The 13,347-nt window shown below is 42.6% G+C and overlaps 1 protein-coding gene across 1 annotated transcript in view; it reads left to right on the top strand.

Annotated features, from left to right (window-relative positions):
• Window positions 1–5,220: 5,220 nt before the first annotated feature.
• The window catches only part of LOC306971953 (E3 ubiquitin-protein ligase TRIM39-like), a gene marked incomplete at its 3' end in the record, with an annotated part of 60,070 nt that continues 51,943 nt past the window's right edge, over window positions 5,221–13,347 (top strand). Inside the window, exon 1 of the mRNA XM_079568397.1 lies at window positions 5,221–5,344. The remainder of the gene's footprint in view (window positions 5,345–13,347) is intronic.

The raw sequence follows: 13,347 nt of genomic DNA, 5'->3' as shown, positions 1-13,347 counted from the left end.
CCTTCTTCCTCCTTGTTCTTCCCTCATCTTCTCCCTCCTTGTTCTTCCCTCATCTTCTCCCTCCTCGTTCTTCCCTCTTCTTCTTCCCTCTTCTTCTTCCCTCTTTTTTCATTCTCCTTCCTTCTTCCCTCTTCTCCTTCCTTCTTCTTCCTTGTTCTTCCCTCTTCTTCTTCTTCCTTGTTCTTCCCTCTTCTTCTCCCTCCTCGTTCTTCCTTCTCCTTCCTTCTGCTTCTTCATACACTTGTGGGAATTCTAAATCATATTACTGTATGGATAGTTACAAAAAGGCATTTGCATCCAATTCATGAACTTGCAGAAAAGATTTCTAGCCTTTCAGCGAAACTGACCCTGAAAAGTGACCCTGGAAGTTGTGAAATTTGCTTATAAACTCCTCCCTGTGAAGAATTGGGATGCAACAAATGTGTTTGGATTTACTGACTTCCTCTTTCGTTGTTTGTAATATATATAAATGTATATATATTTTTTTTTTTAAAGAAGCAGGCCTTTAAGCTCTAGGAACTTGTGACTGATTTTTGACACGTTCAAGAGCATAACAAAAGGTAAAATCAATTTCATTCCACAGTCACATATATAGAAAATGGCCCAATCTGTGTGCTATTGTCACATCCTCTGCGACTGGGTTGTGTTTTGCAAAAGGTGTGGGTTAAATTCCGCTTCGGTTGCGTGTGAAGCCCGGACGGTCCGGTGTGTCTATATTTGCCGATGTGCCTCAGCTGCAGGTGGAGATGAAAGCGCCCACGCAGGGGATGCGTTCTAAGGTCAACCGGCCTCGAAACAGCCCCGCGCTCCGCTCCCCCCCTCTGCACATGCTAACCAACTACTCATCATGCACGGTGCTAACACGGGGCGCACAATGGGCATCGTAGACCCGGGACTGGCAGAATGTTTAGTCTGTGCGTGCATGGACTGAGTAACTGACTGCGGAGGGTGAAGCCGTCACCAGCGTCTATATTAATGAAGAGGAACGATGGAGGATCAGATCTCCACATGTTCTGATGATGGCTTGCTTCAAAAAGTCGGTTGATCTAAAAGCAAACGTGCTGTTCGGGTTGTCAAAAATTGATACACGTTGATACTCAAAGTTGTATCACCACATATTCAGTTGAGCAGGAATCAATGCTTTCTTTCTCTGTGTTTCTGTGCTCCTTTCATCCCCTTTCTGAGTCTCAACACTCCACCAACTGCACTTTAGTTTGGCAATTTAAGACCTGATGCATCAGAAATCACATCAATGTCATAAACTCAACATGTCCTTGTCTATTACTGTGACTGACACCATCGGTCTGGGATAATCACCTCATATCAGTTATCTATTTATCTTAAAGTGATAGTCTGTAACATTAAGATATTCAATAGAATTTGGGGAGGTGGCAGCTTGATCATTTATTTTTGAAATGTGTTTGTCTGTCATCATTTTCCAAGCTCACAGAGCATCACTTAAATGAAACGGACACTGGTGTTTATTCCAGGGCTTCAGTTAGTCGGCTTTTGGGCGGTTTGAAAAGCAAATGTCCATCAGCCAAACTGACTGAAAAGAAGAACTCGCTAATAAAAAAGGAGAATAGGCTAAATGCAATATTTCGCCTACAGTATATGTCAGTGAGACAGGTCCAAATATGAAAGAAGGTTTAATATGTTGATGAAGTTTTGATCTGCTCCTTCAGGGGCAGTTGAAGCGCCATCGTCGCTCTGGAAAGGCTTTTCTCTTCATGCGTCGTCACATATTCTAAGAGAAGTTGTATAAAAGTGTGTTAAGATAAATCCGATTACCGTAAATTCTCTAATACTGGCCTGTATTCCATTAGAGCCCGTGTCTCCGACAGAGGCCGGGTCTCCGACAGAGGCCGGGTCTTCGACAGAGGCCGGGTCTCTGACAGAGGCCGGGTCTCTGACAGAGGCCGGGTTCGCGGCTGGCGGAGGCAAATTAAAGCCGGTCTCTAAAACAGGCCGGGGCTTTTATTAGAAACTATAGCAGTAGAAATATTCCCCATGTTAGGAATTAGTCTCATACTGGTGTAAATGAAAACTCACGTGCAGGAAGTAACAAACTGAACCCGGGCCGAGGGGGACGCTGCGGAGGAGCTGATCCGAGCGTAACTTTGACACAGATTTAGCCACTTTTCAAACCTCCTGTGACGATATTTGGAAACAGGGCAACAAATGTTGTGTGACCCTCCAGGGTTTTAATAAAGTCTCCATCGCGTCTTCAAAGCACGTCCAGCTGCTCCGTGTGCAGGTCAGTCCCACGCCTCAAAATAACTCCTCCCATCAGCGCGAGCGTCTCGTCTTCTCTCGGGTCAGTCTCATGATCGATCACAAACACAAACGCTCCGTCTAAACTCGCCTTTTACACAAGATAACAACAAATAATCCGGTCCGCGGTAAAAACGAAACAGAAACCTGCAGTGACATTGATGTCAAAGCTCCGCTAACAGCAACGAAACACTTCCTGTTGTCCCGACAAAATAAAAGGCGTCAATGTTCCAGCCGCTGGGAGAGGGTTTGAAATGTTCATTAATAAATGAACCTGATATTTTAGGTGCAAATGGACTCAAATCTTGTTTCTCTTCGTTTTTCCTGGTCGTCCGTTTTGCTCAAATAGAAATAAAGGCCTGTCTCTAATCGTGGCCTGGTTCCAATAAAGGCCTGGTCCCAGATGCCCTCGAGTAAATAAAGGCCCGGGCCTATATTAGAGCATTTGCGGTATGTTATTTTTCAGCCAAACTAAAGCACTGTCTTGCAGCAGCTGTTCCCGGGTGAAGAGGCTCTTTCCCCGGCTTGTCTGTGCTGACTGCCCCGGGAGTTTCCCAGTGTTGGAAGTCACTCAGAGTGTGGCAGCTGTGTGCGTGGTGAATCGTTCGAGGCGTTTGATGAACTCAGCCCTGGCTTCTCTCTGCCCTTCCATAATATTTCAGCGATGTGGAAATTAATCACTTTTATTTTGCACCTGAAGCCACATTAGAGGCGCTACAGCCCAACCCAGAGCTGGATCAGGGCAGCGATAAGGTTTAGGTGTCTGAGTTATTGTGCAGATGAGTTGGGTACACCTGCACGGCAGCACTCTTACTGATAATATGACACAATATTCATTATATTTTTAATGTCCGATAATTCTTGTTAATGGCCCACAGTTTACAATTCAGTCGGCCAAAGTGTTTAACAGAAAGGAAGTCTAGCAGAACCTCTGGTCTATTGTCCTATTGACTTAACAATTCCACTCATAGGCCTATTTATAAATGATATTAGTGTTTCTATCCCAACATAAAATCTGTGCTTTGGGGGGAATTACAAAAACAAATGCTTCTTTTGCTTCTTTTCGCAGCGCCCCATAAGTCTTTGTCATCGCAACCTTTGAAACAATGTCCCGCAAAATCAGGTATTTTAAAGGGGGGGTATTATGCAAAATAGACTTTTTCAAGCTTTCCATCATGTTATTCTGTCACTCCCTCATTAAAAACATGCCTGAAGTGTTGCCTTGGCACATTCACGTATTTCTGAGTAATCTGTAAAAACTCTGATGGCGGCCATTTTAGGGATAGGTTTGCCTGAGTCCTCCTAGGAACGCCCCCACCTCCTGGAGACGCCTCCGAGCTTTGGTCACCAGCCGAGTAACCAACCACTGCTCCTCAGCAGAACCCCCTCCCCACTGATGCCACAGACAGCGTGTGGAGGGGGCGTGTCTAAAGGCTCAGAGGTTCTTAAAGAGACAGAGGCCTATTTCAAGACATTCACTACAGCCATTTTGAGAGAGACATTTTATACAAGGCAGTTATTCTGATTTACTGCATTTACAGACCAACAGAAGGTTTGTCATCATTGTAGTGGGATATAGACTGGTGCTATGGGACTGACAAAAGCAGAATACCCCCTCTTTAATGCAACAATCACAAAAATTGCATACAAAATTCTGTAGCGACTGACGTAGGAGTGTATTACTCTACCTGGGTTCCATTGTGCGGTGACAGAGTGAGACAAGAGCTGTGTCTGAAACCATCAAATTACAGCCTCTAAGCACTAACACCAGCAACTAATCCTTAACCTTTCATGGTGTTATTTTATCTCAACAGCTGTTTCATAAAGCTGCAGTTGCTAATTGGCCATGTGGCTTAAGTTTCTACTAAATGAACAAAAGCACAAACTGCCTTCATTTAAACTATTTACTGAGTTTCCTCTTTAACACTGACATGTGACTGAGCTGTGGAGACGACTACATGGATTTGGACACTTTTATAAAGCTTGGCTTGGGCAGAATCTGATACTTTTTCATGATTTTCATTATTAAATGTGCTCCTGTCAATCAACAGTGGTTGCGCATGAATCACTCGGGGGTGGGGCTGAGGGGGGTGGGGGGGTTTGGCGCAGTGGCTTATGGGATGGCACACAGCTTCTAAGCGCCGGTTAGTTAGCACCGGAGGTCCCTATGCTAAAGTGGCTAAGATAGTTAGCATTGAGGCTTCTTTCCCTAACTACTTCCTAACTGACAGACCAATTCGGACGCTTCTGATAATGGCGGACACTGACGCACATCCGGCTTGGCGTAAGAGCTCTTACCAATCTGCCGCTTTCAGACGGAGCCGAAGTCATTAGAAGACACATGACACTCTTAGCACTAATAATGAATAAATCTCCTGGTTTTGCTCAAAAATATATTGTAAGTTTACAGTAACATTGTCATCCTTTTTGTGGTTTTAGGCAATGATCAATTCTGGAAGGTTCTAAAAAATATATTGTCCAGGTCAACCCAAAGCTCATTTAAATACTGGCACTGAAGAAAAATAAACTATCCTCAGCTCCAGACGAGAGAGTCCCGACTGAAATAAGCCAATAACGAATTATGGTCATAACAATAATAATAGAAATTGTGGATTCTATTTTGGTTACCCAGACTAATACGCAGCCATCTTAATAAACAATGCAGTCTCCAGCCTCCACCCCTCCCGGTCCCCCCTCTGTTCTGAGTCCAGACTTCATCTGTTGTCCCGGCGGCTCCATGGGAACAGGTAATCAGGTTTTTTCGGCGAGCTATTGTCTCGGATGGGCGCGTGCTATAGCAGCTCGGTAATTGGAAATGAGTGAGTGTGATGCGGAAAGACCGGCGCTGTAGGTGACACAGAGGTGGACGTGTTTGTGGAGTGTGCGGGAGCGGACATCGGCGGGTGAAGGCGGGCCCCGTCCCGGAAGGATTGCGCGGCGCTGATGGAGAGGGCTGTATAGCGCCGCGCCGGCTCCCCATAGGGCGGCGCAGACAGACAGACAGAACAGAACACAAGAACCCGGACACATTCACCGGCTCGGTTCACTGACGCAATGTGGACTCCTGAAGGTATTAGACTGTCTCAACCTTTTCTTCTTGTCAACATCCCCGGGAAATCAGTGGAAGGCGCACACAGGTCCATGAAATACGCAGTTAAAATTTCAACATCACCCACTGTGTGTGTGCTGTAGTTTCAAGTGCAAATGTACATGTTATTATCATATCAAAAGTCTGCGGGTCAAATTCAGAGATGGAGCTACTGGCTGACTTCTTAACCCCCGCTGTCACCAAGCACCTTTTCTCCAGTTTGACTTTACCCAAAACTAAAACAAAAACGTGACCAAAAAATACGATGAAAAAATGGCGACAACTCAAGGAAAAACCTTCGATCAGCATTGTAGGGCTCCTTCCGAAACCATCAGATTGCTAAGAGCTCTTACGCCAAACCGGATGTGCGTCAGCGTCCGCCATGGCAAGTTGCTTCTGAATTGGTTAGTCAGTTAGGAAGTAGTTAGGAAAAGGAGCCTTGATGCTAACTCTCATAGCCACTTTAGCATAGGGACCTCTGGTGCTAACTAACCGGTGATTAGGAGCTATGTGCCATCCCACAAGCCACTGCGCCAAACCCCCCCACCCCCCTCGGCCCCACCTTCGAGTGATTCATGCGCAACCACAGTTGATTGACAGGAGCACATTTAATAATAAAAATAATAATTAAAAAGTAAGATTCTGCCCAAGCCAAACTTTATAAAGTGATAAATCCATGTTGTCGTCCCCACAGCTCAGTCACATGTCAGTGTTAAAGAGGAAACTCAGGAAACAGATTAAATGCTTTTGTTTTCATTTAGTAGAAACTTAAGCCACATGGATCATTTGCTGCTGTCGCTTTAAGAAACAGCTGTTGAAATAAAATAAGACTAAAGGGAAATATTTGGATCATTTGGATGTATTTTTCTCCTTAAATGTCTTTGTTTGGACACTATGTTGTTGTTGGACACTAGGGGGCGACATGCACTTTTGTTTGGCCTGCACGCCACCAATAACTTTAAAGAAGAAGAAAAACAGCTGTTGGTGATGTCACTTCCCTTTCCCCTGTTTAAGGACGGACGGATTGTGCAAATGCAGCTGAAGCTCTAGTTCCCAAACTGCACAGATCTAACAGTCGACCCATGAAAGGTTAAGGAGTTAGATGCTCGTGTTAGAGCTTAGAGGCTACAAATTGATGGTTTCAAACGCAGCCTGAGTCTTAGCTTTGAAATGAGGCGTTACACTGGCCAGTAGAGAAGCTTTTAGATTTGTGTAAAGTTGAACTGGAGGAAATGTGTTAAGGCATGGGGTAAACAGGTTAATGTTTATGGGCTGGTTTGAGTAAATCCTGTGGTGCTACCTGCCTTTGTTATTTGGTTTTGTGGTAAAATGTTCACATTTGGTTAATAAGTGCTGTTTTTGTGTTCCAAGGAAGATCGACGTCATCCTGGTAGAAATGTTTTAACTTTCGTTGCTGTATCTACCTGTGATATCAATCTTGGTCGGAATTTAATCAGAGTTTGACAAGTTTTGCCTGGTGACTGTGCAATCTAGAATAGAAAAGAATAGAAAAAACTTTATTGTCTACCATGCACAATGATGGCAGAAATGTGCCTTTGGCTGCTCATACATTCTAATACATTGGCCCAGCGATGTACATAATAAAATCAGTTCATTATAAAATCAGTTCATTATAAATCAGTTCACTGCAGACACAGCAGCAGCAGGTTCACTTCATTAAGGAAAGGAAAAAGGAACAGACTGGCTGAACGACATTAATACTTACAACTTATTCAGCTCCTTGATGGCAAAGGGAACAAAAGAATTCCTGTTACATTTTTCTTGGCACAAGGAGGTCTGTGTCTCTGCCCTGATGGAAGGAGCTCAAAGTGACGGGACAGCGGATCGTCATCTGTGATCTTAATACAGACACGACTGCTTTAATATAATGCTGAGATAAACTGGTTTGTTCTTGGCCTGTTATTTTACTGCCCTGTTTAACAACTCTGCCAAGTTTAGCTTTGTTTTTGACAGTTAAATTCTACAAATTCTACAAAGTACAAATCTACAATCTGTGCGCTTGGAGTGTGTCACCACCCAATCTACTATCTGATGGGACTTTACATCTTTGGCCCTTTGAGCAAGAGAGTTGGATGATTCTCGAAACGTCGGGCGACTGTGTTTGAACATTTTAACTTACAGTGCTGTTTGTGTTGCAGTGGGAAAAATAAAACTAACAGTTCAGACCAGTCGGGCAAGGTTTGTGTCACATCAATCAGGACACTCTTCTGTGACCTCATTCTCCTCATAAAAAACAGCTGAAACCATTGTGACAAGAGCAGAGTGTAGGTACAAGTATTTGTACAATTAAAATACCCAAATGAAGTTCTGTTTCTATATACATGTTAGGTTATTACATGCAAAACTTTAATTGTAAGAGAAATCCTATTTTATTTTTTATTTTTATTAACCTCTTAACTCCCGCCTGAACCGAGAGCATTTTCTCCAGTTCAGCTTTACCCAAATCCTGTAGGCCAGTGTAACACCTCATTTGAAAGACCTACAAAACTAAATTGATCTTTTTCCTCACATCAGATTTTTTTTTCCATCACTTTTTTTGTTGGGCAGTCGACTCATTTTTGTCACATTTTCGAGGCTTTTTTGTTACTTTTTCGTCCATTTTTTCTCAATTTTTTGTCAAATTTTTCTCACTTTATCAAATTTTTGTAAATTTTTGTAAATTTTTTGTCACATTTTCGTCAAATTTTTCTCACTTTTTTGTCACTTTTTCATCCATTTTTTCCTCAATTTTTCGTCCATTTTTTTTCACTTTTTTGCCAAATTTTTATCACTTTTTTGTGAATTTTTTGTCACTTTTTCGTCCATTTTTTCTTCAATTTTTCTGTCAAATTTCCCCCGACAACAGAGCCCCCAGGATCATTCGGGCGCCCAAACCCCTCCACCGCGTTAAGGTGGCAGCTCCAGGAGGGGTGGACAGAGACAATGCACATTAATTAACATCACTGTAAATGTGCCAGTTTTAGCTCTAAAGTTTTCAACTGTTGTCCCTGGGCAAGATGTAGATTGCCAACAGTAAACAATATACAACAATAACAACAACAATCATTATTAACCTATAAAACGATAAAACAATTCATTAGTATAATCGGCACAAAGACTACACCATAGACAAATACACACAGGCAGAATTACACTGGCAGCACAAAAGCAGCAAGAATAAAAGACATTAACAGTGATGCACAAGTTTGATTCTAAAAAAAATCCCAACTAGTCTATAAAGCAATAATAGCAAACAGAGGTCATTCCTCGCCATAACGTTCCCTTTGAGATACAAGCACCAAATGAATAGATTTTGACTCATCACCAAACTGTAACTAATAAGTCGAAATGTCCATAAAAAAGGACAAGTTTACCTCAGTGCTAAAATTGGAGTGACACATTCTCAATTCAAGTTTAGCTTAAATAATGCCAAACCCAAGGCCACCCTGGGAAAGAAAAGGCAGCTGAGGGTCAGACCCCTGTTAATAATGTCTGTTTTCTTCCTTAACCGTTCAGAAAGTACCGACTTTTTTTTTGTTCCGACATGGCTCCATCATGACTGAGAGCATGTTTGAAGTTGAACCTTTGGATGGGAACAGTCTTTGTTGAAATAGACCTAGAAAGCAGTCCAGCAGCACTTGTAGAATCACAAAGAAAACCTTTTATGTTGTTGGTCTAATCTGCTCTGCTAATTGGCCACTTCTTGCAACACAAAGACAGAATGAAAAAAACAAACTGAAGCTCATTTTCTGCAAACATGCCTCCTTGTAGTGGTTTGTTTACTGATACCCCAAAGTCATTTAGACTAATAGATTTGATTCATCTCGATTACATCTAGAGCTGGGGTTCCCAAAGTCAGCTGTGCCGCCATTCAAACCTGACGAGTCTCTGCGGCCCGCCTGATACTGACACAATATAGGCTATTTTCATGGAAGTTTATTTACATTACATTACATACACTTTTTTACTCATTAATTGTCCGTGAGAGTAAATACTACACTGACAGAAAAGACAAAGGGAGAGAGGGATATTGTACATCCAATTACACAATAGAGTAAACTGTTCAAGTGGTGCTAGTCCGCAGTTAGCTTTTCCCATTAGCCTGTTAGCTTCTTCTTCGTGATTCCATTAGTGTGTATTGGGGCCTCCGGGTCGGAGCAGGGAAAGCTGCAAGTGTGTTTTTCTGGCCAGAGACACCGGGGGAGAAAGACCCCCCAATAATCCCATCAACACTTGCATTACCCCCAGAGGGACTAAAAGGGTTTATTAAGGTTTAACAAGGTACTTAGTACTGCTTCAATAACACCAGTTCTGTATTGCCACATCTGCTCACCTAATGAGATGGATGGTCAGTTTAAGTCGAGACACTGCAGGTGAATAGGGGAAAAATAAATAAATGTAGAGATGTCAATTTGAAGCTTTTGCTGAACATCACAGATATAAATATGAGAAAAAAATGTATTGCACTTTTTCTGTCATTTTATGTTTTCACATAAAAATAAGGCATTTTGAGCATTAAAATGGCCAAAATTGCCTAGATTTTGGGCAACGAAATCAAAATAATGAATTGAGCCAAATTAAATGTTATGGTTTTATGTTATTGACATATTAGTAACTATGTTTTTTTTCAGAGGGGATTTTGGATATTTTGTTTAGTTTTTCAATAAACTAATCATCAGTGAAAAAGTCTGTAAAAACTCAAATTTCGCCTGTTTTTTGTTTCAAAGCTGAATAAATCAGGCTAGGAATTAGATATTAAAAAATCCCTCTGAAAAAACCTTCAAAATCTTGTTGTGTCTCAGCCTGTAAAGTTTGGAGTCTGTGGGAGCTTCTATAAGGGCTCAGGCTCTGCCCGAGTGCGGCTTCTCTCATTCAGAGAAAACCAGCCCTGAAGTTTTGTAGCGAGTGCGCATGCTCGGCCCGTTCTTCCACTTTTCCGCTCCAGCGTCTCGTAGGAGGAAAAACACCATATTTGGGTGAAAGCGTCATCACGGGGCCCCTTAGCAGGACACGTGGATGTCAAATCTGTCAATATTTATGAATGAAAACCCGCGGGAAAGACGGCCTTTCTACTTCCGGGTCGCCCCCACCTCGCAGACAAAACATCATAAAATAAACATCATCATTTTTATATCTGACATGAAAACTAAGATGTAAAGGGAGGAAAATAGATACAAATCTCCACTTCGGCCACTGCGTGAAAAATCAATACTTTCACCTGCCGTGTCTCGCCTTAAGTCGAAGACCAGGTCCTACATCCAGTCTGTTTCTGTATAGTTTTCAGTGCATCGAGCTCTGAAATGAGGACTTTGTTGGCCATATCTGTGGACTCGGATGCGCATCCAAAAAATGCAGCAGGTGCGTCTCCGTAAATAGTACTCTTAATGACAGCTCCTCAAGCCTGTCTTGTTCTCTGCAGGACCCATGATGGTGTCCTGGTCTTGGGCGGCAAAGGGGGTTTGCATCCAGCCGTGCTATTTGTCGAGTGCCAGGAAGTAGCGGCGTAGCTGGCTTCCCAAGGCCTGCAGGTGCGCGCCGACAGAGCTCGCCACAGCGCTGGGGATCTGCTGTTCCTCGGTGTGCAAAAAGTCACTCAGGCCCTCCAAAGTTGTTTTGTGCCACACTTCGAACCCACAACTTCTTATCGTGACCTCGATTATTCTGAACTTGAAACACGTTCACTGCTTTCCTCTGGAGTGAGAGGTTGAGGTCATTTAAATGCCCAAAAATATCTGCCAAATACGCCAAAGCAGAAAGCCACTCGAAGTCAAGGAATCGATCTGCGAGCTCAAATGTCGTGTCCACAAAAAAACACTCTAACTTCGTCACACAGTTCGTAAAGCCCAGTGAGCAGTTTACCGTGTGAAAGCCAGCGGACCTTGGTGCTCGCTTGAGCACTCTCTGCCCCTTATCTCTCATCCAAGTAATCATCACATAAACCTTCCGCTTTACTCATGCAGGAAACCGATGCATGAGTCTGTGCTTACATATTGATATAAATTGTTTATGATCGTACAATATGTAAAAGAATTTCATCATTTACAGTTACCAAAAAATGAAAATAAAGGATTTATCATTTACTGTCGTAAATAAATAAATACACCATATGGTACATAAGAGTTATGCCAAGGCACATCTCTCTTTCGTTCTGATCACACAAAAATATATATAATATCGCTCAGCCCTGCTATACCGACTATACCCAATGTACAAGCTCCGTATAACCATGTAGAAATAGAAACTATCTGTCCATAGTCATTCACTTCAGACTGACAGGGAAAGGGAGAGAAAAAAAGACATGTAAACATCCTTGAAGTTTACATACGTATATGTAATCTATGAACATATTGTCATGTAAAGTTGAACTAACAAGCTGACCTCACTTTGAGTTCACACAAAATGATTTCCAAACGAACAAAAACTTACTGTTGTCAATGCAGAATAATGCTTTAGGGTCTTAACTTTCTTTATATTTTGATATTCATATCAAATGATCTTGATCTTGATCCTCACTTAAATCCACAGTTGTCTTGCTTTTGCTCCAAAGCCACTGATCCATGACAGTCAATTAATTCCCCAGACATTTGCTGATGAAAGACTAGTTGTCTATTTAGTACAGTTAGTACTTTTCATGGTTCAATGTATTTTTATTCCAACGTGAACGTCACTGATCCTTTTAGAAAGATCTGCTTATTTTTAGTGCCGTACTCTTCAAAAACTACATGTTGTGTACCATAGCACCGCTGCATTGTCGATTACCAGCAGAGCGCCGACACAAGGTCAAACCTCCAGGAGTCAGGCGTTTGATAAAATGTTTTGGCTGCTGCCCTGAATTTATGCATCTTTCTGAGGTGCTCTGTTCTTGACATTTTCCACTCCGCAGGTGGCTCCAAATCTGTGCCCAATAACACTCTTTGGAAAGCCTTGATTCATGTTTCTTTCATGTGCAAGCAGAGTGTTCGCGCCCAAAGATTAGCGAGGAAAAAACAGTCAGAGAAGCACATTTCGAGAGACGCTGACATTTCCACATAATCAGTATGATAATGCAGTTTAGATCGGATTATGGACTTACGTGTTGTTATCGCACGAGGCTGCTGGAGCTGATCAACTCACAATGAAACATGAAGCAATCTACACGGCAACAAGAGTTTGATTCTCCCAAGTCTGATAAAATATGGTAAGAACTTATACACTTTTGTGCAGCCAGCAGTTTAGTTGCTAAATTGTCTGATCGGGGAGTCGAACCCGCTCTTACAGAGGAAAAAACAAAAAAGCAGGAAACAACAAGCCCCCACGATTCTCCAGGGCCTGTCAATCAAAGCCAGAAACCAAAACGTTTAAGATCCATTCAACAAAAACCTGCGTAGTTTCATAAACTGTACCCTCCCCAGAGTTATCACAAGAGGAATATCCAGCTTTAGAAACTTTAACCTTCTTTGGAACCAGACTTTAAAGTAATTTTTGACATGCGCAAAGTCCCCATTGGTTTTCACATCGACATTTTACATTGTCTTCAAAGGATGGGTCAAACGCAGAGGAGAAGTTTCCTTACGGGGACAATAGAGCAAACCTAAACCTTAACTAGCCAGTCAGTACACAGTGCTATCCTCGCCCAGTGGTAGAACCTCAGGAGGAGCATTTTTAAAGGGGGGTATTCTGCAAAATGGACTTTTTCAAGCTTTTCATCATGTTATTCTGTCACTCCCTCATTAAAAACATGCCTGAAGTGTTGCCTTGGCACATTCACGTATTTCTGAGTAATCTGTACAAACTCTGATGGCGGCCATTTTAGGGATAGGTTTGCCTGAGTCCTCCTAGGAACGCCCCCACCTCCTGGAGACGCCTCCGAGCTTTCGTGAACAGCCGAGTAACCAACCACTGCTCCTCAGCAGAACCCCCTCCCCACTGATGCCACAGACAGCGTGTGGAGGGGGCGTGTCTAAAGGCTCAGAGGTTCTTAAAGAGACAGAGGCCTATTTCAAGAC

This window comes from Gobius niger, assembly GCF_951799975.1.
Source record: "Gobius niger genome assembly, chromosome: 12".
NCBI lineage: Eukaryota > Metazoa > Chordata > Actinopteri > Gobiiformes > Gobiidae > Gobius > Gobius niger.
The sequence above is the reverse complement of the archived record's forward strand: the minus strand, read 5'-3'. Positions and strand labels throughout refer to the sequence as shown.